Genomic DNA, 27,881 nt, shown 5'->3' with positions numbered 1-27,881 from the left:
ACCAATGAAAATTAACCGAAGTATTTAAACTCCGGGTCGTCTCACAAGGAATTGCAATGAAGTGCTCAGTTATTGACCATAAAAATGCAAGGGGGGTTTTGATTTTTATATTTTTGCAAGAAAAATAAATGACAAGAAAGATTAAATGACAAAAGGTAAAATGATAAGAACTAATAAAATAAAGGGAAAAGTACTTTTGGCTAGACATAGGTAACTGAGATCACCATCCTTGTCTACAAACCAAATATTGATAATTATGAGGAACCAAGCTCATTAAGTTTACTTCTATACTTGAAGTATATCAAATGGCTTAATCAACATCAACCCATAAGTCCCAACCTATCTACTAATTAGATTAGTAGTGGGTTAGTATCAATGAGTATCAAATTGATCACCAAGGGTTTTCAAATCACCAAATCATTGAGACCCAATGACTCAAGGTCACTCAATTCCTTTAGCCTAGGCCGAGAGTCAAGAAAACTACTTAAAAACTAGAGAAAACATTTTATCAAACACCTAGAATGCAAAAAGTAAACATCACCAAATGCACGGATTGAAGGAAACCCATAACTAGCATAAGCAAGAGATCAATAATAGCAATCAAGATCAACATAAAAGAAGCATGGAAACATAAAATTTCATTAGAGGAAATCAAGATCTAACAATTGTTCATAAACATAAAAGAGAGAAAAATAAGAAACTAAGAAGATTAAGACAATGGAACACTAAAATATAAAGAGAATTGAAATCAAAACAAGAATTGAAAGAGAAATTTGAGAGTGATTAACCTAACTTTACCCAAATTTCTATCTTAAATCTAGAGAGAGGAGAGAGCCTCTCTCTCTCTAGAATTCTATCCTAAAACATGATGAAAACTAAACTATGGCTACTTGGTTCATTCTCCCCTTAATTCTTGGATTCAATAGCATCAGAAATGAGTTGGATTGGGCCCAAAATGAGCTAGAAATTGCCCCCAACGAGATGCCCAAAGTGGACCCACGCTGATCCATCGGTGCGTGCATGTCATGTGCGTGTACGCACCCCTATACGTCAGGAAACTATAGCAAATTTTATATCATTTCGAAGCTCTAAGACTATTCTAAAAAAAATAAACTCAATTTCTCATGCATTACATCCCCTTTTCTTCTTTCTTTTTGATTTCAAGCTCAGTGGGCAATACATGAGACACCTTTCAGAATTAAAGCAACTAACAGAATAAAAATAACTAATTTAACTAGAACCTAGAAATTGAAATAACAAAAGATCATGCAGAAACTAAGTAAAATAGCAGAAAACAGGAATATAATATAATAAGAATGGGAGAAAATATAGAATGAAAGGAACTCAACCACCTCAATTATTCTAGTGGCCATTTTATTCTTCAGGCTGTGCTCCTCCGTGAAGATGATTCGCCTCCCTTTGGTACCATAAAATTAAACAGAAAAACCATCAGCGAAGCGGCAACACCAAACTTAAAGGTTTGCTTGTCCCCAAGCAAAGAAGAACTGAAAATAGAGAGGGACATAAAAAGACATAAAAAAATAGTATGATGAAAGAAGAATAAAAGGATAAAAGAACAAGAGAGAATTAGGATTGGGGGTGGATGATTTGAAATCAGGCGCTGAGGTGGTTTAATTGGGCGTCGCATGCGACGCGTACGGGTGGATCGCGCGAATTTCAAGTGACGCGTACGCGTCTGGGACGCGTACACGTGATGTTGGTTGTGCGAATGGCGCGAGGGCAGCCCCGTGCACGCACAACTCTCTGTTCAGATACGCACAAGAGCCAAAATTGCATATGACGCGTGCGCATCAGGGACGCGTACGCGTGGACGGCCAGGATGGGAAAACGACGTGCACGCGTCAGGGACGCGTACGCGTGATAGGGCTTATGCTCCCAGCACAGTTCCAGCCCCACACCATCATAACTCTCTGGCCATACGCCCATTTACGCCGATTTACAGGGTCACACGTACGCGTGGGGACGCGTACGCGTGGACTGGTGAAAACGCAAGCGACGCATATGCGTGAAGGACGTGTACGCGTAGACTTGCTTGTGCGCCAGGCACACCACCAGCACTACTCCTACCCAACTCTCTGTTAAATTTTATTTTTCACGCACACACATATGACGCGTACGCGTCAGCGACGCTTGCGTGTCGTGTGCCTTTTTTTTTGGAGTACGGTTCCTGTTATAAAATAGCTACATGATCAGAACACACTTAAAACAAAAGAAAAACAGTAAAAACTCAATAAAAATCAAATAAATAAGAAAATCACTAATACGAAAAAAACTAAGGATACGAAATTATCGGGTTGCCTCCCGACAAGCGCTTCTTTAACGTCACTAGCTTGACGGTCAGTTCTGCTAACTCAGCAGATGAGCGAACCTCTGACGATCAATCTCACCTCCAAGATAGTGCTTCAATCTCTGGCCATTTACGATAAATCTTCTGTCAGAATTCTCTTCCTGTATTTCCATATGACCATATGGTGAAGCTCTGGTAACTACAAACGGTCATGACCACCGGGATTTTAGCTTCCCGAGAAAGAGTTTGAGCCTTGAATTATACAGAAGCACTCTTTGTCCTGGCTCAAAGACTCTGATGACAATCTTCTTGTCATGCAATAACTTGGTTCTCTCCTTATTGAGCTTGGCACGAATGTGAGGGTGGGAAAGGTCCCATGAAATCAATACCCTACACATCAAACAACTCAACCTCAAAAATCCCCTGCTGTGGCATTTCATGGTTGGTAGGGAGATTCGTGGCTTTTTCACATCTGTCACAGTGCTTCACAAATTCTCTTGAGTCCCTGAAGAGAGTCGGCCAGTAAAACCCGCTCTGAAGGACCTTTGTAGCTGTCCTTTCACCACCAAAGTGGCCGCCATAATTAGAACCATGACAGTGCCAAAGAATCTGCTGTTTTTCCTCATCCGGAACACATCTCCGGATTATACCATCTGAAGACCTTTTAAAAAGGTATGGTTCATCCTAAATGTAGTACTTGGCATCAGTCAATAGCTTCTTTACTTGTTGCCTACTGTACTCCCTTGGAATAAAATTCATGGCCTTGTAATTTGCAATGTCTACAAACCATGGAGCCTGCTGAATGAGGAACAATTGTTCATCCGAAAACGTCTCAGTCACAGCTGTGGGTGGTTGTACTCCTACTTCAGGCTCAATTCTAGAGAGATGGTCAGCTACTTGATTTTCTGACCCTTTCCTGTCTTTTATCTCAATATCAAACTTCTGAAGGAGCAACACCCATCTAATTAATCTTGGTTTAGAATCCTGTTTGGTTAGAAGGTACTTTAAAGCAGCATAATCAGTATAAACAATAAACTTAGAACCAATTAAATAAGACCTAAACTTATCAACAGCATACATAATAGCTAATAATTCTTTTAATGTAGTTGTGTAATTCTTTTGGGCATCATTTAACACACTACTAGCATAGTAAATGACATGTATAAGCTTGCCATGCCTCTGTCCTAAAACAGCTCCTATAGCAAAATCACTAGCATCACACATCAATTCAAATGGTAAATCTGAGTCAGGGGGAGCTATAATGGGAGCAGAGGTAAGGTTTAGCAAGGAATGACAAAGTTCCCTGGGTCTGGCATCTTCTCAGGAAGGTTTTGTTGAATAATGGCACTACATTCCTTGGTTAACACCACTGTTTCTTGTTCCTTCCAATTCCTCTTGTGGGTCAACAATTCTTTCATAAATTTTGCATAGAGAGGCATTTGCTCAAGAGCCTCTGCAAAAGAAATGTTGATATGTAGCTTCTTGAAGACATCTAAAAATTTAGAAAATTGCTTTTCTTTGGAAGCCTTCTGAAGCCTTTGAGGGTATGGCATTTTTGGCTTGTATTCAGGAGCCTTTGGCAAGGTGGGATAAGTGTCAAGAGAATCAGGGAATGGGTTGTCTGCACACTTAGGAGGGGCATGTTCTACTTCTTCCTTCTTCTCCTCTGGAGCTTCTTTTTCAATTAACTCCTCATTGACCTTGGTCTCAGAGCCAGCTACTTTACCACTTCTTAATTGAATAACCTTGCAATCTTCTCTTGGGTTCATCACTGTATCACCTGGGAATCTCCTTTGTTGCTCATTCTCATTCGGATTTGCCACATTGGCATTAACAGCATTATTAGGATCCATAGTGGATTCTGCAGTCTTGTAAAGTCTTGTTTGTTGCAAACGCCACCTGAAAGTCCTTTCAGGTTCAAGATCAAAGTCTAAGAGAGGTTCCTTATCTCTGTTCCTGTGCATAAACAAACAGAAGACAAAAAAAGATGGAACTCTCTACGTCAGAATGCAGAGAATTCCCAGTGAGGTAACCTGTGTAAACAATTAAAATAAAAATACTAAATAGAATAAATAAATAAATTTCAAAATTTGTAGGCAAAATTAGGATAGAAAAATTCTAAATTAACAAGAAAAATAAACAGGAAAAATTGAAATAAAAATAACTTGGGGACACCAGACTTAATTTCAGAAATTAAGAAAAATATTAGTGCTATTTATTTATTTTTTTCCCGAAAATACTAAAGCAAAATTTAAATAAAATTAAAATTAAAACGCCTGGTGCAGAATTTATAACCACAAACTAATCGGCAAGTGCATCGGGTCGTACCAAGTAATACCTCAGGTGAGTGAGGGTCGATCCCACGAGGATTAAGGGATTAAGCAACAATGGTTGATTAATTTACTTAGTTAGACAAGCAGAAAATAGTGGTTGAGAGTTCAAAAGCATTAAACAGTAATTTTAGAATATCAAAAGACAGGCAAGTAAATAAGTTGGAAAAATAATATAGAGAAGGCAGTTAAGGCTTCAGAGTTATCTATTTTCCGGATTGACTTTTCTTATTAATTTAATTTAATCAGGCAAGATTTAATTCATGGCAAACTATATGTGACTAGACCCTAATTCCTTAGACTTTTCTAGTCTCCTCTAACTTTCATCAACCGCCAATTCCTTGGTCAATTAATTCCAATTAGAGGGTGAAGTTTAATTCTAGTTATTATGCCACAAAAATCCTAATTATCCAAATATAAGAGGATTATATGTCACGTATCCCATTAAGTCCATATAATTAGAATTTAGGAGAAATTATTTTCAAGCTGTTGTTCAAGTAAAGAGCTTTTCCAAGTTATACAAGAACTCAATTAGAAAGAGGGTCATACTTCCGTTCCACCAAAATTCATAAGATAACGAATGAAAACAATTCTTGAATTATAAATCAATACATGAATTAAACTAGAAAAACAATAGAATCAATCAATATAATAGACAGAGCTCCTAACCTTAACAGTGGAGGTTTAGTTGCTCATGGAAGCGTGGAAACTAGGATTCTCTTAAACTGTAAATTGGAATGAGGTGGAATCAAAAGTGGAATCCCCGAAGAGAAGTTTCTTTTCTCTTTTATATCTAATCCTAATTAATTTAAAAATCTATTTTCTAAAACCAAAATAATATCTTTTCCTATTTTAAAAAAAAATAAAGGTTAAATCAGAATTAATTAAATAATCAGCGTTTTCTGCATTTTTTGCACGTGGCGCATGTCACGCGTACGCGTCAGTCACGCGTACGTGTCGATGGTCTTCTTCACGTCTCACGCGTACGCGTCAGGTACGCGCACGCGTCAGGTACGCGCATGCGTCAGGTACGTGCACGCGTCGCTCCTCGCTGGTCATCTCCTTTAATTCTTGTGCTCCTTCCATTTGTGCAAGCTTCCTCTCCATCCTCTAAGTCATTCTAGCCCTATATAGCCTTCTCTTTTTCTTCGAAAGCTCCAACAAATGCTACCTAAAATAAACAAAATTGCACACGACGTAGCATCCATAATGGCTAAAAGATAATTAATTCCTGATTAAACTCAACAAATTGAATGCAAATTCACTAGAAAAAGATAGGAAAGATGCTCATGTATCAACCCCGGGTAAGAGGCAGTGGTGTTTGTTCACTTGCTCCGGGAAAGGGATGAGGAAGAAGAATGATGAAAACTGAGTTTGATTATGAAATTGAATGAATATGATAAGTGAGACATGGTTAAAGTTGATTGATGAGAAGTATGACTGTGTTTTCTCTCTGATTGTAAGGGTGACAGGGTACTTATTCTCTCTAATGGTGACAGAACACATATTCCCTCTAATGGTGATAGGGCACATATTCCGTCTAATGGTGACAGGGCACATATTTCGTCTAATGGTGGCAGGGCACGTATTTCCTCTAATGGTAGTAATGCACAACAAAGAGACAGTGCCCAGGTTAGCTACCGGACATGTCGGGTTTGGCTATATAACTAACAAATCAGCTCATTAACCATAGGACAGGCATTCATCATATGTATTTGTATGCTTTGTTTGAGTTCGAATTTGTTTTGGTTTGCCTAATTGCTTATTTGTTATTAATTGCTATCTGAGCTATATGCTGTATCTGCTTTTTAATTGTTTTTTCCTTGTTTGCATTGTATGTGTTTGAACAATTGTTAGATCTCTCATGCTAGTAGTGATGAATCTGAGGGTTATTTCTGAATGTGATATTGATTGTAGATTTAATTAAATTGCTTGGGCCAGAGGCCGTGGTTGGTTTCTGAATAAAATTTAGTAAAGTATAAAATATCAAGCTGGTTCAACATATAACTAATAAACCTATGTTTGGAACAGGTTGGTCATTCATACTGTGAGGAAACTTTTAAGATTCTTTTATAAGAAAAGTGAGTTTAGATTTCTGAATAATTAACTGATTTCTTTGAAAGAACTTTTGGATTTTTGGATGGTTAAACCGTCGATTTTTCAAAAGATTCATAAGACAACGATAATCACTGAACTTGAAAATAGATTTATCTTAAAATATCCTCTTATGACAATTTTGAAACTCCATGGTGAGACCGTGTGGTTAGGTTCTCACCCCCCTACAACTTTATCTTTTCAGGGAACGGATGAATAAGTTTCAGAAGAGTTTTATTGCGTTTTTCTTATGTTATGTTTTAGTTTAGATATTATTTTCTTTCCCTCGCCTTTATTATTATAATCTTGTAAGAGGGAGGAATTGTATGTTGTGTATCTATATTATATTTATAAGCTACCTATGTAAGAAGTTATGTATATTTGTATATGCTTGTTTGTTTTCAACATAAAGTATTTTTCCGGTTTTTCAAAGAAAACAACGATACGGTTTCGGGTTAAAGGCTCCTATTTTATTACTAAGTATGTGAAGTCTTCGTAATATTTCTTGCTATCAGGATGGCGCAACTGGAAGCGTGACATCCTGATAGTGAGGGTGTTACACTAGTCATTGTTGTTGCTTTTCTTCCCCTTGCACACCGCTCTCCTTCTCCTAGCTCACAACAACTTCGACTTCCTTTTCCCAAAACAAGTTTGTCTTCATCTTTTCCCATTAGTCACTGATGTTGTACCTCTTGCCTCCACTGGCCTTCCTCTTCTCGTTGCACTCAGTGTCTCTCTGTGCATTCTACCATTGTTACTCTGCCTCTATCACTTCGTGGGATCACGACTGGTCTTTGCATCGTCTCCTACATTGCTAAATAACATCTCCTCTTCTGTGTTATCGTTGTTCCATGGGTTTCTCTCTTTTGGTGAATCCGCTCTATCAAGTATGCCTCTTTTCCATCAATTTTTTTTTATTGTTTGTCACATAGTTTTGTTAATTTGCAATGACAGTAGGTAAATCCTAGTTTGAATTTAATGGTTTAGGAGGTCATATAAGATCTTGTGGAGCTCGAACAAAAATACAAAATTTATGATCACATATTTTGATACATAAGAAGAATGTATAGTTTAAATAAAATAAAGTGTGTGCTACTGTGTAAACTTTTTCATTAACTCCCTCGTGGTGATAGTTTTGCATAATTTTCAAATCCATTACACATGCCAAACCTAAACGAATTGCATAGCTAAAGTAGAAATTGTGCTTGTATAGAAAAAAATGTACAAATAATCATCAACGATTCTAAGAATGAAACCAATATATTGTAAGAGTGAAAGTTATTTCATGAGATCACTCTGTCCTAGATCTCGCCAACACCCAAGGTTGCGTTTGTTTTGTGTATCATTTAATACATAGACACAGAGACATAGACACTGAAAATACAGACACAACAAGACACAATTTTTTTAAACTTGTTTGGTATATAAATACAAAACAGAAGACACAAATCACATTCATGTTAAATTTCAATATTACCCTTATTGCAAACTGTTATCAGTACCACCACTACACAATTACTATCTCAACCAAACTACCACCATTAACAATCAGCCAACATCTCAATAAAAAATAACTACCAATAATAATCTAAAACTAAATAACAAATTTAATCCAACAAATATCAACAAAAAAATTCAATCTAACAAAATTAATACAAAATTATTTTAACAAAATTTCAAACAAATAAAAAATTAAATTATATAAAAATAAAAAAATAGTGCCAGATGGGAGAACGGATCTAGAACATGGTAACAAAGTACAGATCTAGAAACATAGTGCACGGAAAAACGAAGAACGATCTGAAAATATGGTGACAGACAAGAGAACGGTGCGCAGATTTGGATCGTTGACGAGAAGTGAAGCAGAGGCAACAACTACAAAAGGTGACGGCAACAAATTAGAAGAATACCCAAATTTAGAACAAGATATAAATACTTAAATGTTATATAAATATTAAATTAGTAACTAACAATGTAATTACCATCAACAAAGCCTTTATTCCAATTGCGAGTACAAATCACAGCCTCAACATTTTCTGGCAATATTTGACTTCTGTATTTGTTAATGACATGAGCTCCAATACTAAAGGCAGATTCCGATGCAATTGTAGTAATTGAAATACTCAATAAGTCATGTGCCATGATTGATAACTTCGGATAACGACTCTCATATAATTTCCAGCATTCCAAAACATCTAAATCTTCAAAGCAATCCTTTGACAAAAGTGGCTCCTCCAAGTATGTATCAAGTGGATTCTTTCTACTAGAGACCTCAGCTTGATGGTTACGTTTCATCAATTTCTATCAAAATAGAAATAATCACATCTTGTTAGGATAGAATAATGACAACTAATAAGAGAATTTAAATATGTTAAATATTACTTACGCCAACAATCGCAAGTCGCTTCTTGCTTGCACTTTCAGGGGCATGGGCCATGGATGAAGATTGAATACTAAGTCCTTGTGCTTGAACAGTTGGAAGAGAATTCTTGTCATATTTTTCAAAAAGCTTGTATAACTTCTTTTTCACATGTTCCACCTTTCCTTTTGCAGTCTCAGCATCAATCTCTTCATATATAAGCTCTAAAATAGAAATCTTATTTCTAGGATCAAGAATAGCACCAAATGCAAGAATGACACTATACTTTTCCCAATACTTCTTAAATTTGTTCATCATCTTTTCTCCCATGCTCCTTAGAAGCTCATCTTCACTTCTCAAACTTCCCATCAAAATACATTGAATATGATAGACTTGTAGAAAATACAAATTCGAAGTAGGGTAAGATGTGCCAGAAATCAAATTAGTAGTTTCATAAAAGGGGTATAAAAATTCACATATCCATACAGCTCTCCCACATTGATCAACCGAAGGACAATACTTATAAGCATGATCGGTTGCCTTCAAATACTCAAAGGCCTTCTGATACTTGATAGCACTTTTGAGCATAATGTACGTAGAATTCCATCGAGTAGTAACATCTAGATGCAACCCACTTGTTAAACTCAAACCCTGAATCGCTGAAACACATTCTTTAAACCTTATCATTCTACTTTCTGATCTCCTTACATATTTTACACTTTCCCTAATCTTATCCAATGCATCATGAGCAATTTTTAATCATGCATATTTAAGATGAATATGAAAGAACTCCCAATCACACAAAAACTAATCATGCATATTTAATGTACTTTTCAAATGATCTTGGCATGTATCATTAGCAGATGCGTTATCTAGTGTAAGAGTCATAATCTTCTTTTCAATTCCCCATTCATTTAAAAGCTCAAAAATCTTGGAAGACAATTCAAATCCCGTTTGAGGAGGAGGCATATGACAAAAACTCCAAATTTCACTTTGCAATTTCTAATTCAAATCAACAAAGTGAGTAGTTAGGCATAAATAACCCTCTGTAGTGATGGATGTCCACAAATCAGAAGTCAAACAAACTCTATTAGGAATGGCTACTAAAGTACTTTTAAGCTTTTCTTTTTCCCTTGAGTATATTTTCAGCACATCCTCCTTAAGAGTATTTCTAGTAAGTAGGCCTAGAGTTGGACTAATGTATTTTACCCAATTCCTAAATTTTTTATTATCAACAATAGAAAAAGGAACATCACAAATTCACAATCAATCACAAAGGCAGCAAACATCTCACACGATACATGATTATCTATTTTGAGAGCCCCCATTTTATTTTGCATTTCTATCAAAATTTGACCAATATCCTCGAAGTCTATTTTCACGCACCTGTCCAAATGACGCTTAAGTGACGATATCCCATATTGTTTACCACCAGCCTTAAACTTCTGTTTGCATCCATCACATTGAGCATGATCTATACCATCATCACTAGGTCCAAGCTTTGTGAAATTTCTCCACACATCAGATGTTGTTGTCTTCGTCTTTTTCTTTTTAATATCTTCTTCCGTTTCAAATCTTTCCATATTTTCAGGATTTTGTGTTACATTCCCACCATCAACTTTCATAGAGACAGAATTATCCATTGCAGAATCAACAACTCAACCTAAATAACATAAATACATAACAATATCTAAATCAGCATTAAATCAATAAGAAAATATTGAAACAGTAAAATTTCAAAAGCATGAAAGAAGCTAAGCATCAGAATTCAGAACTTACCATCAATAATCTTCGATAATGTTGCATCAGAAGTCAGAACACATACACCAAGCATCACAGAAAGCAACGAATTAAAAGTTAAAACTAAAGTTACATAGTTAATTGATATCCTTTCCCAGTACCATTCGAAATCAAAGAATACATATCAACTAGCACACACCCTACTGAGTCACTGACCCTAGTAAAACAAACACGATTACTACATTGCACTTGTGATTTTATGATAATATTTCAGGCTGAACTAATTTTCTCATTGTTTTTGTCTACTTTAAAGGTTACAAAGGAACTTGGAAACTCTTGAGCTGAGGCTCGTGGATTTCTAGTTTTAGAAATGAAGCTGTTCATAAAGTTTTAGATACTAATAACTGATGTAGGAATTGGATGTGTTAGATTTTATCAAAATGGGTGGGCCAAAAGCAAACCATCAATTTGTTTGTGATCCAAAAAAATATTAAAATGATACTAATAGAAGCCACACAAAGATAGGCAAGAAATAAGATGAATAGCGTGTATTATTCACACTACAATGCTGATATATGGGAGGGCTACTTGCCTACTCTCAAAATTCATAAACAAATTTCATAAACAAATTTCAAAAACAAACACCAGTAAAATAAATTTCATAAACAAATCCACAGCAATTTTCAACAGCATGAAAGAAGCTATCCACAACCACAATCACAGTTCCTTACTTAAAAAAACAAAAAAAATAAAAATCTTCACTTACTGAATCATAGCCGTCGAGAGGCAGAGGAGGAGAGAGGAGCGCCGCCGGGATCCGCCAGAACACAGAACCGTCGAGACAGCGTAAAGGCAACACGAGACAGCATCGCTGGGACTTCAATTTGGTGAGGATTGACGAGAGGCAGCTCAGAGAGAAGTGGAACTAGAGCGTGCCACCACGAACCGCGATGGTGTGATGCTGCGCAGGGAGATTAGGGAACACCTGAACACAGCGAGGAGTGAGGACAGACGAGGGAGCTGAGCTGTTGAAGGCTGAAGCCGAGGGTTAGGGTCCGTCTGAGCATCTCACCATCTCAGGGTCAGGGAAGGGACGAAGGGTTAGGGCTGGCTGTTTGTGGGAAGTAGGAAATGGGAAGCAGGGAAGGAAAACCTAATTTTCTTATTTATATATCACTTGTAAATTTACAAAAATACCCTTAAAAAACAATATGGCAGCCAGCCCTGCCCCGCCTTGGCCCGCGGTTTTGGCGATGCGGTTTTGGCGAATTTTTAAAATTTGGCAGGTTCAAAATCTCGTCCCGACCCGCCGTTTTTAACGGTTTTGGCTGTTTGACCCGGCGGGTTTGACATAAAAGGAGACTGAGGAAGGAGAAGAATTTGAAGGGTAATTATGAAAATTAAATGTTAAAAATAGTGTGTCTATGTCTCAAGTTTAGTGTTCCACCTCTCCCTACTATACACAAATTTGTGTCTTTGTATGCTTTTGTGTCTTCTCGTGTCTAGAGAGGTAGAGGAGAGAATTTAGGAAGGGAGTTTATTAATTTTTAAAAAAAAAATATTTTCTCTCAATTTTAATAAGAGAGTGTCATGTGACACATTTGATTATTAAATTAGATATTAATATATGATACATAATCTAGGTGTATTTCAATTTCAATTTTAATATTTTAATTTTAATTTTAATGCAATTAAAGAATGTCATGTTGCACATTTTGATTGTCAAATTAGTAATTAGTCATTGATAATGATAATGATATATAAAATAGATAGAGTGGTTGAAGGAATGAGAGAAATAGATAAAGGAAGATGGAGGATGGGAGAACTCTTTAATTTTGGAGAGAAAAATTTGATATCAATTAATTGCAATGAGGAAGTGACATGTGGTACATTTTGGTTGTGAAATTAGTAAGGAGGAGGGAAGAATTCTTTAATTTTGGAGGAAAAGATTTAATTTCAATTACAACTAGTGTATGTTCCCGTACATTGTACGGAATAATTAATAAAAATATATAAATTTTTTTATTAAAAGAGATTAAACAAAAAAATATATAATAATTATTACTTTAAATATTTTATAAAGTTATAATTAAAATCAAAGTTTAATTATTTTTAATGTTAAAAATATTAAAAATAATTAGTATTTGTCTTAATTGATTTGGATTGATTGAGTGGTCATCTCACTCGTCTATCTAAGTAAGTATTAGAGTTTCGAATCTCGCCTTATGTATGTAATAACTCATTAGCTAGCGGAAGACCCTTAATAAATGGAGCTTCAATTCATGGAAGATTAGTTCTCGACCTGCCGAGTTGGAAGATACAATAAAAGAAAATAGTATTTGTTTTGAAAGTAGAACAATTCTCATTGATGATAACAATACTTGTGGAGATTTGCCTTTGTTGAAATTTAACTGTGACAGTTTTATTTATTGGTATCATATGCATTCAAGAAGTGAAACAATATGATCAACATTATTATCGGTTAAAATTTTATATTTTATGACATGATTTTCAAGCTTCTAAACTTATAAACTTATGTTATTATAAAAGATATTAGATCGATTCAATTTTTTTTGGTAATATTACCAAAACACCGTAGTTGGGTATATTAATTTGTGTAAAAGAAAAACTATAATAACTTTTGTTATTTGATATATAATTTATTCTATTGAAAAATAAATTATTACTCTTAGATTGGAATATATTTTTTTCTCTATTTTTATATCATTTTATTTGACAATAATTGCCATTAAAGAAAAAATGAATGACTACACTATTTTATAATATGTACAAAATAATTTTTTATTTTAAAATTAATTTTGGTTAGTGAAAAAAATTCAAAATATTTTCTTACACAAATTTAAATTTAAATTTAAATTCAGAATTATTATCTTAGATAATGGCTTAAGTTACTTATTTCGTATGTTAAATAATATAACTTATATTTTATATATTAAATTCATCAATTTATTCATATTAAGAGAAGAAAAATTATGCAATAGATCGTATGTTATAAAGATTAGTTAATTTACATATAAATTATCTTTAGACAAACAAAGAAATAATTTATCACATATAATAATCCTTAATATATGTAGTGTCATGTATATATTAGGATGATCTATTTTAATGATGTGAGTGATTATTATTATTATTATTATTATTATTCACTTTTTCAATAAGATAGTGTAACACCCTAACTACCAAAGTTAACGCTTCCGGCTGCGCGACTCTGATAGTTCGGACATTACGACGACACTTATACTATTTAATACTAAAATATGAGCCTGTTTAAAACTTTAAACCGCAATACCGCTCCCAAAGATACTTTCGTTCGATAACGTACATCCATAAATACCATTCAACTTACAACAACTCATAAAGAGTACATCCATATATATACATAAATATATATAAATATTATTACAAGCATTAACCAATATAATCCCTATCCCTCTTACAGAATATATCAAGATAAAGGCGAGGGTACAATAAATCATAACTAGAACAATACAGAGCATCTCAACAACAACAAATAAACTCTTCGTAACTTCTGTCAAACCAAGTATAATATGCACACCCAACGAATGTCACATAAATGCATATGATGCATGCCTGTCCCTAGTGGCCGATGATATCATCTGTCGGTTACCAAGCCAACCTGACGTGTCCGGTAGCTAACCCGAACACAGTCTCTCTGTTGCGCATTAATATCATTAGAGGGAATATGTGCCCTGTCACCATTAGAGGGTATCTGCGCCCTGTCGCCATTAGAGGGTATATGCGCTCTGTCGCCATTAGAGGGTATCGGTGCCCTGTCACCCTTACAACCAGAGAGAAAACACAAGCATATTCATATTCAACATTCATCTCAGCCATCCGGCTCATGATTCAATCCAGAACCAGCCAATTTATCAATAAATACAGCCCTTCGGCTTAGACTCATAATTCATAATCAGCCATACGGCCCACAATTCATTCGGCAATCAGCCATAGTTTAATAGCATACACAGTCTTTCCGACTCATAACAAAATAGCACTTCTACCATTCAACATTATCAAATTCATCAATCGGCATTTAAGCCATAAATCACTTTTCTCAATTCATTTGTGAGTTTCCTTTTTAAAACAAAGCCACTCTCGACATTCTCTTTCCAAAACTTCCAAAACCATGGCAAGTTAAGGATTTATTTCAAAGCATTCAAAATCACCCATCCAACAATGGGATTTTATAACAAAAGTTTCCCGACAGAATTCCAAGTCTTTAGGGGAGAATAACATAACTCATTCCGCCAAATTCATTTAAAATCATTTAAACCTTGGCTTTCTGATTTGAGTAATAAAATAGGATCTAAGCCAAACCGAGTCACGTAATCATTTACTTCTTTCAAAGTCGTTTTCTTTACTTAGGCAAAACCAACTTCAACCCCCATGATAAATTCTAGAACGTTTCAACTGTTCAAAATTGTTTTAGTCTTGCAAGAATTCAAAATTCAAAGAGTACTTAAAACATTTCTCAAAACATTTCAAAATGAAACTTGTCAATAGACATTAGGTTCTTTCAAAGTCATTGAAACTCCTCTAATTGAAACCCTCGAGTCAAATTCAAAGGCATTACCCTTGTCACATTTAAAACAACTTTAAAATATAAGTTTCATCTAAATAACTTTCTCCTGAAAGGGATACAACCCTTCTTAAGAAGCAAGACTAAATCACAATTTCCTCTTTAATAATTCATTTCAAAAGCATGGATTATCCTTTTCTTGATAATTCAAATAAAATAGTAGAAGTCTTTAACTCATCATTTTTCCAAACAACATTTTAATAAAGACTCAGATTTTATAGAAATTCCGGCAGCATCTCCCCTAAAACTTGGACTTTGCCACCCGATTCGGGTTCCAACAAAACCATTCCACAATCCTTTTCCAACAACCCGAATTCTAAAATCAGTTCAAGGCAAGCCAAATCCAACAGTCATCTCAATTCCATATTTCAAGGAAACCGTTTCAAAAATCAAATCGTTATCAGCCGAATAAACTCATTTCCAAAGCTTTAAAGAAACGGTTCAGTAACAATCATTTATCAAAAACCAGATCATTTAAAGCAAGCCAGGCTGAATTCAAGAGTGAATTATATTTTTCACATCATCAAAATAATTGACTCAATTCAAACCAATCCTCAACGGATTAAACTCAGATTTCAAATCTTTTAAAGAATCAACTTCAAAACATTACATTTCACAAAGCCGCACAACAATTCAACCAAACCAACATCCATAATCACTCGAGTCAATCAAATGACACATAAGGCAGATACAATCACCAAATACACAATATCTCACAACAGTATCCATATGTAATAATTCCAATATATAAGAATATTGTTTTTGGAAAGCGCCCCTACCTCAAAACGCAATTCCATAATCCAAACGCCTCATAGAGTCCTTTTCGCCTCAACCCGAACTAACGGCAATGAAAACTTCAGCTCCCAGCCACTTTTGCAATAACCATAGCAACTCTAGTCGCAACATATAATAATCAAGACTCGACCCCACGTTACCAAAACTCATATTCATTAACCGACACAACCGAAAACTAACGTGAGACTTTTTGAAACATAATTTCTTACCGAAATAACAACAGGAAGCAGCTGCGATTTCGAACCGGCCCGGCAATAGCTCCGACGGCGGCCAGAAGCTCCGGTAGATCAACTATAAAGACTGCGCAGCGTTAAAACCTTCTCGAAATGCAAAAAGGCAGAAACTTCAAATAAAACCCTTACCGGCAACTTTTTCGGCGACGGCAGAAGTAGCCAGAACCTCTGACGGTGGTTCCGGTGGCTCAGAACTCTGGCAGCGGTGTTGTCAGACTCCGATGGTGTTTCAGGGCAGCTCCGATGGCAGAAGGGTTTTTCGGCGACCATACACAGCAGACCCCCAACCACAGCAGCAACTAGGAGACCAGCGGCCATGGCGGCAGACTCTGACGGCACGGCAGCAAGGGCGGTGGAACCACCCACGGCGACGGAGATACCCTCAACCACAACTGTGGCAGCAGTGGCGATGGAAGGGCAGTATTGCTTCCTCGCGACTCATCCCTTTCCCTCTTCTCTGTTCGCAGCTTCAACGGCGGCGGCAAGGGACGGGTTCGACGGCAGCAACGAGACGGGCTGGTCGGCGACGAGGAGGACGGCGGCCCCACGCTCGGCGATGGTGGCAGGCGGCGATGGCTTCCCCGCAGTGGCTCCCTTTCGCGCATCTCCTCTCTTCCTGTGCGCGAGCTCAGCAGCGGCGAGACAGAGAGGCGCGGCGCTCTTCCCCCTCCTCGGTCAGACGGCGACATGGTGGTGGTGCAACCCAGTACACCGGCGCGACTTCTTCCCCTTCCCTTCCCCTTCTCCGTGACCAACAGTGCTTCGTGGGTGTGTGTGTTGTGTTTTCTGATTTCCCCTTCCTAATTTCCCGTTCTTCTTTTCCCTCTGGTTTAAGGAACCATGCGTGTGTGCTTAGTTAGGGTTGGGGCTGCACAACAAAGACAGTGAAGAAGAGGGTTTGAGGCTGCGCAGCATGAAGAGAGAATAGAGGGATGGGTATGCCAAATTAGGGTAAGGGGTAATATAGTAATTTTGCATAAAATTGGGATACTATAGTAATTGAAACCCAAATTAGATCCAACACTAATTGTATATAGAAAATACAATTTGCTCATCAATTTTTACAAATTAATTTCAATAAAATGCTCAAGTAAAATAATTAGAAATAATATACTTAATTTCTTTATTTTCCAAAATAGCAGTATTAATATTTAAAATATTACTTATCCAATCCAAATCATATAAAAATCCTTATTATTTCATAACTATCAACTTTATAATTCAAATATAGAAAATAATCCAATAATTGTAAAATTGGATAATAATCATAACTCGTCTCAAATTCAATAAATCAAAACTTGCTTTAACTTTCTTTAATAAAATAATTTCTGAAATTAAGGCTATAAATAATTATATGATTTGAGACTTGATCATAAAAAGGCTTTTCAAAGGTTCTGGATCTTACAGATAGTACATAATATTTAAAATTAAAAAAAAAGATAATTAGAATTTTTTTAGTTTGATTATAAAATTTATTGTAAGTATACCTAACTTTTATATATACTAAATATAATCATATTTAATATTATAGTATTTATTACAATAATGACTCAAAATATTAAGTCAAGTGAGTAAGATCAACCTAGGTCTATTGTTAGGATCTTAAATCCAAATTAGGTTCATTGTCTTAAAACCCGATGCAGATAAAGTTCACATGTCCTATCTCAAATCGGCTCAAATTGAATTTTTGTTGTTAGCTAAATATAGTAATAGATACTCGTATGGGCACGGTGGCGGATAAAATATTAAAATTTTGTTACACAAATATTAAAATGTAACACAAATACAAATTTATAAGATATAAACAAATGTATAAAAGTAGAAATAAAATCTTCACACTCAATCAATGTAACAATAAATAAAAATTTTGTTATTTATCTACTAAACGCGATAGTAAATACTAGACAAAATAAAATCATATTTTTATAAATATATTTACAGATAACTAAAAAATTAAAAACAAGCACACTAAACAATATAGAACACCAATAGTAAAATATAACCTAAAAAAGTCACTTAAATTCAAAAAAAATATGCATGTGATGAATTATAATAAATTTATATATGAGGAGTAAAAATAAAATAAAGAGAACAATTAAAAGAAGTAAAAGAAGGTAAAACAAATAATGTGTGAAATAAATAAAAAAATGTATTGTAATAGAAGATTAATATAATCAATGAATATAACAGATAAAGGAGAAAAATTAAAATACGATCTCATTAAACGAGTTTCAAGAAAAAAATGTTGAAGAAGAACCTATTAATCAACTTTTATAAAAATATACCGACCTTGTATTCTTCTAATTATTAATAATTTAAATAAAATAATACCCTATAACTTATTTTTTTATTTATTTTAAGTAATTACTAATATTTTATTTTTTTAATTATTTTTTTGTCTTATTTATCATTCATGGTTCAATCAAATATATTAATAAACAAATAAACTAAATTAACCACCCCAATTATATGTGGACTATTCAACAATTTAACATAATCTTTTCAATTTGGGATTAACTACTAACCATAGATAATAAAAAATTTAGAGTAATTTAGTATTATGAACATTAATTATGTATTGTGAAATAACCTAAAATTATAATACATTTTATTTTAAAGAAACAATCAACCATTAACATCAATAAATAAAAATTATAGTCAAAATGCTTTGATTAAAATATGAGAGGTTAATTAAACTAGTGTATGTTCCCGTACACTATAAGGGTTAATTAATAAAAATATATAAATTTTTTTATTAAAAGAGATTAAACAAAAAATATATATAATAATTATTACTATAAATATTTTATAAAGTTATAATTAAAATCAAAGTTTAATTATTTTTAATGTTAAAAATATTAAAAATAATTAGTATTTGTCTTAACTGATTTGGATTGATTGAGTGGTCATTTCACTTGTCTACCTAAGTAAGTATTAGAATTTTGAATCCCGCCTTGTGTATGTAACAATTCATTGGCTATGACAGACCCTCAATAAATGGAGCTTCAATCCGTGGAGGATTGGTTCTCGACCTGTCGAGTTGGAAAATACAGTGAAAGAAAATAGTATTTCTCTTGAAAGCAGAACAATTCTCATTGATGATAACAATACTTATGGAGATTTGCTTTTGTTGAAATTTAACTGTGACATTTTTATTTATTGGTATCATATTCATTCAGGAAGTCAAACAATATGATCAACGTTATTACCGGTTAAAATTTTATATTTTATGACATGATTTTCAAGCTTCTAAACTTATAAACTTATGTCATTACAAAAGCTATTAGATTTATTAATAGTTCTTAATAATATTACCAAAATACCGTCGTTGAGTATTAGTTTATATAAAAAGAAACTATAATAACTTTTGTTATTCGATATATAATGTATTCTATTGGAAAATGAATTATTATTCCTAGATTGGTAAATATATTTTTTTCTATTTTTATATTATTTTATTTGATAATAATTACCATAAAAAAATGAATGACTACATTATCTTATAATATGATGTACAAAATAATTTTTTATTTTAAAATTAATTCTGGTTAGTAAAAAAAATTAAAAATATTTTTATACACAAATTTAAATTTAAATTTAAATTTAGAATTGATTAACAACTCACCTTTTTTAAAATTTTAATAACAAAAACAAAATTAGTTAGCTGGCTGTAAAATATTCAGCATTTAATAATTTCAATCATTTAAATTTTAATTACCAAAAATTGAGTTAGAAATTAATGACTCAAAATATTAACTCAAGTGAGTAAGATCAACCTAGGTCTATTGTTAATAAAAAAATGTTATAAACTATATTTTTTCATAAGTAACTTTTTTAAGTTGTACGTGCTGTTTGACATGGTTTATTTGTATATCATTTAAATTGGCATTGTTTTTATAACAATTATTTATTCTTAATAATTGTTAGAATTTTTGATGCCTTACAATAATTATCTATAAAAAAGAAACATATTATTTTTTTTGCCTATTTTCACATTAAATAAATTTATTTTTTTACCCTATTTTCACATTGAAAATTCTTTTGCTCTGTATTTTTTTAACTATCATCATGTTATTATAATTATTAAATAATATTAAAAAAATCTTTAAAAATAGAAATAGCGATGACATTTCGAATAATTAATTCAATAGAATTAAACTTAAACGAATAAGATGATTCAATTAATTATACAGATAATAGTATATTTATAAATATTAATAACAAAAATAGTTTCATTAATGTAAATGACCAATACAATAATTATATGAAAAAATAAATAAATAGCATATAGCATAATTTTCAAGATCCTATATGATTGAATTTAATGGACAAATTCCAAAATATCTATACGATAATGTCCTAATATTTTTGTAAATCATTATAAATATTAATAATAAAAATAGTCTCACTAATGTAAATGACCAATACAATAATTATATAAAAAAATAAAAAATTACATAATAGCATAATTTTCAAGATCCTATATGATTGAATTTAATGGACAAATTCCAAAATATCTATACGATAATGTCCTAATATTTTAGCATATTGTAAATCATACTATAATTTTATATATCCTATTATAACTTTAAGTCAACTCCTTAAATACATGAAATACACATGATAAAAGAGAATATTATAAAACAAAATTATAGTAAGATTATTTAAAAATACCATAAAAAAGACACATCTCTTTTGTTAATCAAAAGCTAGAAGAAAAAAAATATGTGCCTAATAATGAGCAACTAAAATAAACAAAAATATTTAAAAAATATAAAAAAATAAAATGTATAAGTAATGATAAAAGAAATAAAAATTAAATAAATTACAAATATTGTACCCTAAACACAAGAGAGAGAAAGAAAGAGAGAAAAGAGAAGGAATGAGTAAAAAATACATTATGATTTCGTATAAATAGATGACATTGAAAAAAATAAACTAATTAAATTAATTCATGTATTTCGTTATCATATTTATTATTTACTAAAATAATTTGATATTTACTTCAATCAAATCAAATCAAATAATTAATACAATTAACTAAATTAATTGATATAATTAATTCTGAGATTTGAATGTCTAATCAAATTAATTAATTGATATCATTAATTAGTTATAATTGATTTGCTTTACAGAATTAAAAGAAATAAATCGAAAAATACTCTCAGAAGCATGTCACGTCAGCTCTATCATTAAGTGTAGAAACCTGATTTTTATATAATAGAATAGATGACAGAGTGACGTGTGACACATTTTGGTTGTAAAATTAGTGACGAGAGGAGAATTCCTTAATTTTGGAGGGAAATATTTGATTCTAATTGCAATGGGAAAATGACATGTGGCACATTTTGGATGTAAAATTAAAGATATATAAAATAAAGGTTACATTACACAGTTAGTCTTTATACTTTCACTGAAATTGCAAATTGATCTCTATAATTTAAAAGTTTGTAATTAGGTCCCTAAAGAAAATTAAATTTTGTAATTTAGTCCCCGCCGTTTCAAACAACGTTTGATTTAACAGAATATTCCTCAGCATATTCGCTATTTTAAACAAGTGAGTTGCACGTGTTTAATAGTAAGGACTAATTTACAATTTTAGTAAAAGTATAAGGACCAACACTATAATTTAACTATTTAAAAATGACAAAAAAATCCCTAACCCACTTCACCCCCTCCCCAGCCCTCGGACTATCACTTTTCCACTTTCCAAAACAGAGGAAAAAGAGGAAAGAGCGTCATGAATTGAATTAACACGTTGCTCCTCAACACTCTCCTCTTCCTCTTCATCCTCAACTCCATTTCTCTCTTCCTCTACTTCCTCACATACTCTTCCAATTCTTCACGCTCCAATGCCAACCTTCACAATCAAGTTCCTCTTTTAAGATCGCAGCAGTAACAACAATAGCACCATCACTCTTCAAAGCGATGGCCGATTCTCCCTTCTTACCCGCTCCTGTGAAGGCTACTTCGGGAACGGCTTCGGTGGGGACTCATTGGCAGTGAGCACACGGCAAATAACGTTGCTGCGGGGAGCGGCGCCACCGTGGTAGGAGAACTCCTCCCAACCGAAGGCTTCTACGACGTTGTTGAAGTCAGAGGGGTTTTGGATTGGGAATCCCCTGAACACCACGACCTCTTTCCCAAATTAGAGAATCCAGGTACTCTCTATTGCCATTGATAGACTCTGTAAGTGATACCGTCATTGTTGCAAGAGGAGCCACCACCGCTGGAAACCTAACTCCATTGTAAACCTTCTGCTGTGGAACCTGAATTTCCATGAATGCCTCTGATGCCATCATCCTCGATTGATCTCACTGTTAACTATGAAATGGTTACTATTGAAGAGAAAATGATAAACTATATAATATATATTTTATCAAGTAATGAATTTGAATAATAATACAAGAGAGAAGGATTTTGCTTGTGATGAGGTGAAGTCCTTGATTATTGCTAATTTAAATATAATTGGGTTAAGTTGAATTGAGTTTAGACATGATTCATGATTCATGATTGAACGATTCTGGGATTGTTGTTGTTGAAGCCGTATTGTTGTTGTTAAAAAAAAAAGAATAGAAATTCTGAAGAGAGGAGGAGGAAAAGAAGCGGAAAAGAAGAAGAAGAGGACATTATGGTAAATGTGCATTTTTTTTTACAGTAAACATTATTGAGGATCTAATTACAAAATTTAATTTTGTTTAGAGATTCAATTATAAACTTTTAAAGTATAGAGACCAATTTATAATTTTAATAAAAGTATAGGAACTAATTATGTAATTTAACCTAAAATAAAATATAATAGATATAATAGATAAAATAAAATCTATCTTTTTAATTTTAAATTTTATAAGTGAAACACAGGCACCATAAAAGATACTATAAAATATTTAGTATGGAACTTTGTTAAATGACCCCTTGTTTTTGCTGGAAATTATGTTTAAAAACTCAGACCTTTAATTCGTACCTCACATATGTCATGTGATTAATTTGGGAGTTAGTTAAGACTTAAGACTAGATATCTAAATGGTGGTCTTAACTTTTAATTGTGCCCCTTAATTGATGAAAAGTATTTTAAATAAGAAAACTTGATGGAATAAAACCTAAATATCTAAATAACAAAAAGGTGCCCAATAACTAAGTGCCAACTGGCAAACCTAATTGTTTTACCCGAGGGTATCATAATAATAAAATGAAATATAAATGAGAGTATAAATCCTGATCTGGCCGGTTTATATAACTCGGACCGGGTCATGCTTTAATATTTTCAAAAAAAATTGAAAACGACGTCGTTTTCAATTGAGGCACCCAATGCCCTAATCTGATCAGTGATCAAACCTCAAGGCCTCAACGTCTCTCTTCTCTCGAGTCCACTCACCACTGGCCCTCAGTCTCTTTCTCGTCACTCTCTCACATCTCTCACTGCTGGTGTTGTCGCACTCAAGCTCTCTTGTCTCCGGTCTCGCTCACTCACTTACTGTCTCGCACTCTAGCTCGTCGTCTCGCGCTCAAGCTCGTCGTGCCGCTCTGTGTCGTTAGTCGCCGGCGGCAGAAGCAGACAGAACGGGCATCTGGTCCCTCGGCTGGTGGTCGTTGTCGTCGTCTTGCTTCCATCGTCAGTTGGTCCCTGGGCAGGTGAGTTCGAACAGATTGTCCTGTTCTTTCTTCTTTATTTTCGTTGCTGCAAATAATCACTACACCTTGAATATGACTGAGCTCATTTTTTTTTTTTGAAAATCATCACTTATTGCTGATTATCATCACTGGTGGTTGTTTTTGTTGCTGTCTTGCTGAAATAATGACTTAGCTAAATTTTTTGTTGCTGTAAATCATGTTTGGAGCTAAAGTTTTTGTTGCTGAAAATTATCGTAGTTTAATTTGTTGAAAATTATCAATGAGCTGAATTTGTTGCTGTAAGTTGAATTTGTTGCTTAACATATCACCGAGCTAATTTTTTTGTTGCTGAAAAACATCACTGATTTGAATCTGTTGCTGATTATCATCAAGAACCTTGAATTTGTTGCTGTCTTGCTTAAATAATCACTTAGCTAAATTTTTTGTTGCTGTAAATCATATTTGGAGCTAAAGGTTTTGTTGCTGAAAATTATCATAAATGAATTTGTTGTTGAAAATGATCAATGAGCTGAATTTGTTGCTATAATAATAGATTTAATTCTTAGTATTGATTGATTTAATTCTTAGTAATGATGGACCGAGTAACAATGCTACGGAAGATATAGATGCAAATCAAAATGAGAAAAATATTGGTCAAGTTCTAAATTTGTCCTATGAGGATATAGATGCCGACTTTGGGATTACTCCTTGGATTTGATTTTTCGCTTGTGTTATCTTTTGCTCTCTCTTGTTCGTTTAAATTGAGAAAGTATTAGTTATGTCTAAGAACTGATACGTAATTCTTATTAATATGTTTGTGAAGACATGCATTTTAAGTTTTGATTTTATTTTTATAATTTTATATTTTTATTCAATTATGACTGGATCAATCGGGTTAACCAGTGACTCAATGACCCGGTTGTATGACCGGATCATTACTTTTTACTTTATAATTTGTTATTTGAATTGACTTGTTGGAGTAGCGAGCAGAGAGTACGCCTGGCTTCAAGCTTCAAACTCCCGCCAATATCCAAGGGTAAAGGTAAGGGCAAGGGCAAGTTTGAAAAGTGTTTGGCAGAGTGGAAGGTTCCAGAAGAGAAGGATGAGCGCCGTGAACATCACCAACGTGACGGTGCTAGATAACCCTGCTTCCTTTCTCACCCCGTTTCAGTTCGAGATCTACGAGTGTTTGACTCCTCTCAAAGATGGTTTGTAACCTCTCTTCCCCAAACCTTTTTAGGATTCCAGCTTCGATAAATGCAGTGTTATGTTGATAGAATATGGAATTGCTTTTTGATTTCATCCATGCCCATGTCTATAGATCTAGCTTGACGCTCGGCCTGTAGGAACCGCAACATGTAGCTTCTTAGCACAACTCAGATGTCAAATATTTCTTTATTTCATAATTGTTTCCTTGTGATTTAACTACAAAAAATGGGTGTTTCAGTATCAGTACCACGAATTTCCTGTCCCTAATTATTTTAGATCAGCAAACTTGTCAATTCATCTCAATTACACTCTGCCACCAAAGTACCTAGGTAGTGTTTGTTTTGAGGTACTGAGACAGAGACTGAGAGACTGAGACTCAGTATCATGTTTGTTGGTTCAGAGACTGGTACTAAAATTTCTGTCTCTGTCTCCAAAATTTCAGTATTTCAGTACCTCCAAAAAGTAGGGACACTGAGGACTAAAATTTTTAGAGATAGAGACTGAAATTTTAATAATATTTTTTAATGTGTATTTTACAATGGTAACTGATTTTGGTGTATACCTAGCATGGTTAATTTTGGAATAGTGCCCTTTTTGTTTCACAATAGATGACTCAAATTGTACATTATCAGGACCTTTTTTTTTTCAAAAGAAATGTTCAAGACATTGACACATGAACATACATACACATAAGGATTTTTGAGAACCAACTTTTAATCTGAATTCTCATGTCAAGTTATGGTAAATAGCTGTAATGAAGCATATTTTTCTACCAGCGTTGCCATCATTTTAATCTTGAATTCTTCTTGCTGCTGATGTCCACTATACATTTGGTTTTAATCAAGCTTGCTGCATATGTTGGTACAGATTTGGAATGGAAGCTCATTTATGTTGTATCTGCTGAGGATGAGACCTATGACCAATTATTAGAGAGTGTCCTTGTTGGTCCGGTCAACATTGGAAACTATCGCTTTGTTTTACAGGCAAGGTTTATAAATACCATTTCAGTTCTGAGTTGCAATCGCTCAATGAATCAAACTTATAAATAATGTTATGGCAGGCAGATCCACCGGACCCATCAAAGATTCGCGAAGAAGATATAATTGGTGTCACTGTGCTGCTTCTAACATGCTCTTATCTGGGTCAGGAATTCATTCGTGTTGGCTATTATGTGAACAATGATTATGATGATGAGCAGCTGAGGGAGGAACCTCCACCAAAGGTCTTAGTTGACAGGGTTTAGAGGAAAATTTTATCTGACAAACCAAGGGTCACAAAGTTCCCCATCAATTTCCACCCTGAGAATAATGAAAACGAAGAGCAACCCGGTCCAGCTGAGAATCCTTCTGAAACTAGAGAAGATCCACTTGCTGCCGGTGATTGTGATCCCTCAGATGAGAGGGATTCTTAACATTTTGTTGTTATACAGGCTTTTTCAGTTCCCAGATCTCCAACTTTACATTGACTGTGTGTGTGTGGATTAAGGTGGCTTTCTATGAATCTCTTGTTAATGTGAATTAGGTTTGAATTTTGTTGGAAGTAGGGGCTGTCCGAAGGATTTGTTTCAAAATACTTGTAACGTGGGGAAACCGGTTTTGTCCATGAAGCTTTCCATGCGAACCCAATTTCATTGATCTTCTCTTTGATAAATCATATTTTGATTCGTAGTATCAAAAAGGTTTCTTTAATTTTAGGTCATTTTTAGCTTTTCATTAGTTTAATCTGTCTTTTTGCTGAATAATAATATACAAATGGGAGAATCAGCCTCTTCTGTTTCTGAGCTTGCTCACTGGTTCAATATCAAAATCATGATTTAGCATTTTTCATAGAGTTGAAAAAGTGCAACGAATTTGTATCAGGATGTTAAGTTGGATAATGACCTGATTCAAGTACCCTGATTTAAATTCATTGCACCATTTCAATTATATTAAAAAACTATGACATAATACAACTAAAGAGGATGTTAAGTTGGATAATGACCTGATTCAAGTACCCTGATTTAAATACATTGCACCATTTCAATTATATTAAAAAACTATGACATAATACAACTAAAGAGGGGCGACACCTTTCGTTCTTTATTGATATATTAAAGGAGAAATTAGGATAATTCTAAAATCATCTTTAGACATTTAATATCTTTTGTTTTATCAAATAAGAAATATTTTAGGTGGCATAATTTTCTGTCTTTATAGTAAATCTTTGGATTTTATTATATTTTCATTTTTGTTATATATTTTTTAGTTTTATTTTTATATAGGTTATTTGATGTCTTAAATATTGACCTTATTTTTCTATAACAGTGTGTTTAAAAATCTTAGAATTCAATTCCAATGTTTAAAACAAAAATAACTAACTTAGTTTTGATGAAATTCAATTTAATTCTATTGTTTTTTTAAATCAATTCCAACCCAAATAGGTCGGATTTAGAATTCTATTCTTTTGGGATTTCACTTAAAATATAAATGTCTTTATAATCTAATTACTTCTTTTTAACTTTCTTCACTCATTTTCTTCTCAATGCCTCTCACATTTTAACACACACTCTCTTCTCTCATCACCTTCATTTCCTTTCTTT

At 33.6% G+C, this 27,881-nt stretch overlaps 2 long non-coding RNA genes and 1 pseudogene across 2 annotated transcripts; 2 read left to right on the top strand and 1 right to left on the bottom strand.

Annotated features, from left to right (window-relative positions):
- LOC110264219 lies at positions 1,884–25,158 on the bottom strand. The gene is made up of 3 exons (XR_002349949.1): positions 25,034–25,158; positions 3,352–3,365; positions 1,884–1,893 (listed from the first exon to the last, which is right to left on the bottom strand). It is a non-coding gene; the product is annotated as an uncharacterized LOC110264219 (long non-coding RNA).
- On the top strand, positions 7,589–17,274 carry LOC110264220. The gene is made up of 3 exons (XR_002349950.1): positions 7,589–7,601; positions 14,312–14,317; positions 17,163–17,274. It is a non-coding gene; the product is annotated as an uncharacterized LOC110264220 (long non-coding RNA).
- LOC107609546 lies at positions 25,084–26,980 on the top strand (annotated as a pseudogene).

The sequence above is a fragment of the Arachis ipaensis genome, chromosome B07 (genome assembly GCF_000816755.2).
Source record: "Arachis ipaensis cultivar K30076 chromosome B07, Araip1.1, whole genome shotgun sequence".
Taxonomy (NCBI): domain Eukaryota; kingdom Viridiplantae; phylum Streptophyta; class Magnoliopsida; order Fabales; family Fabaceae; genus Arachis; species Arachis ipaensis.
Note: the sequence above shows the minus strand (reverse complement) of the source record. Positions and strands in the feature narration are given on the sequence as shown.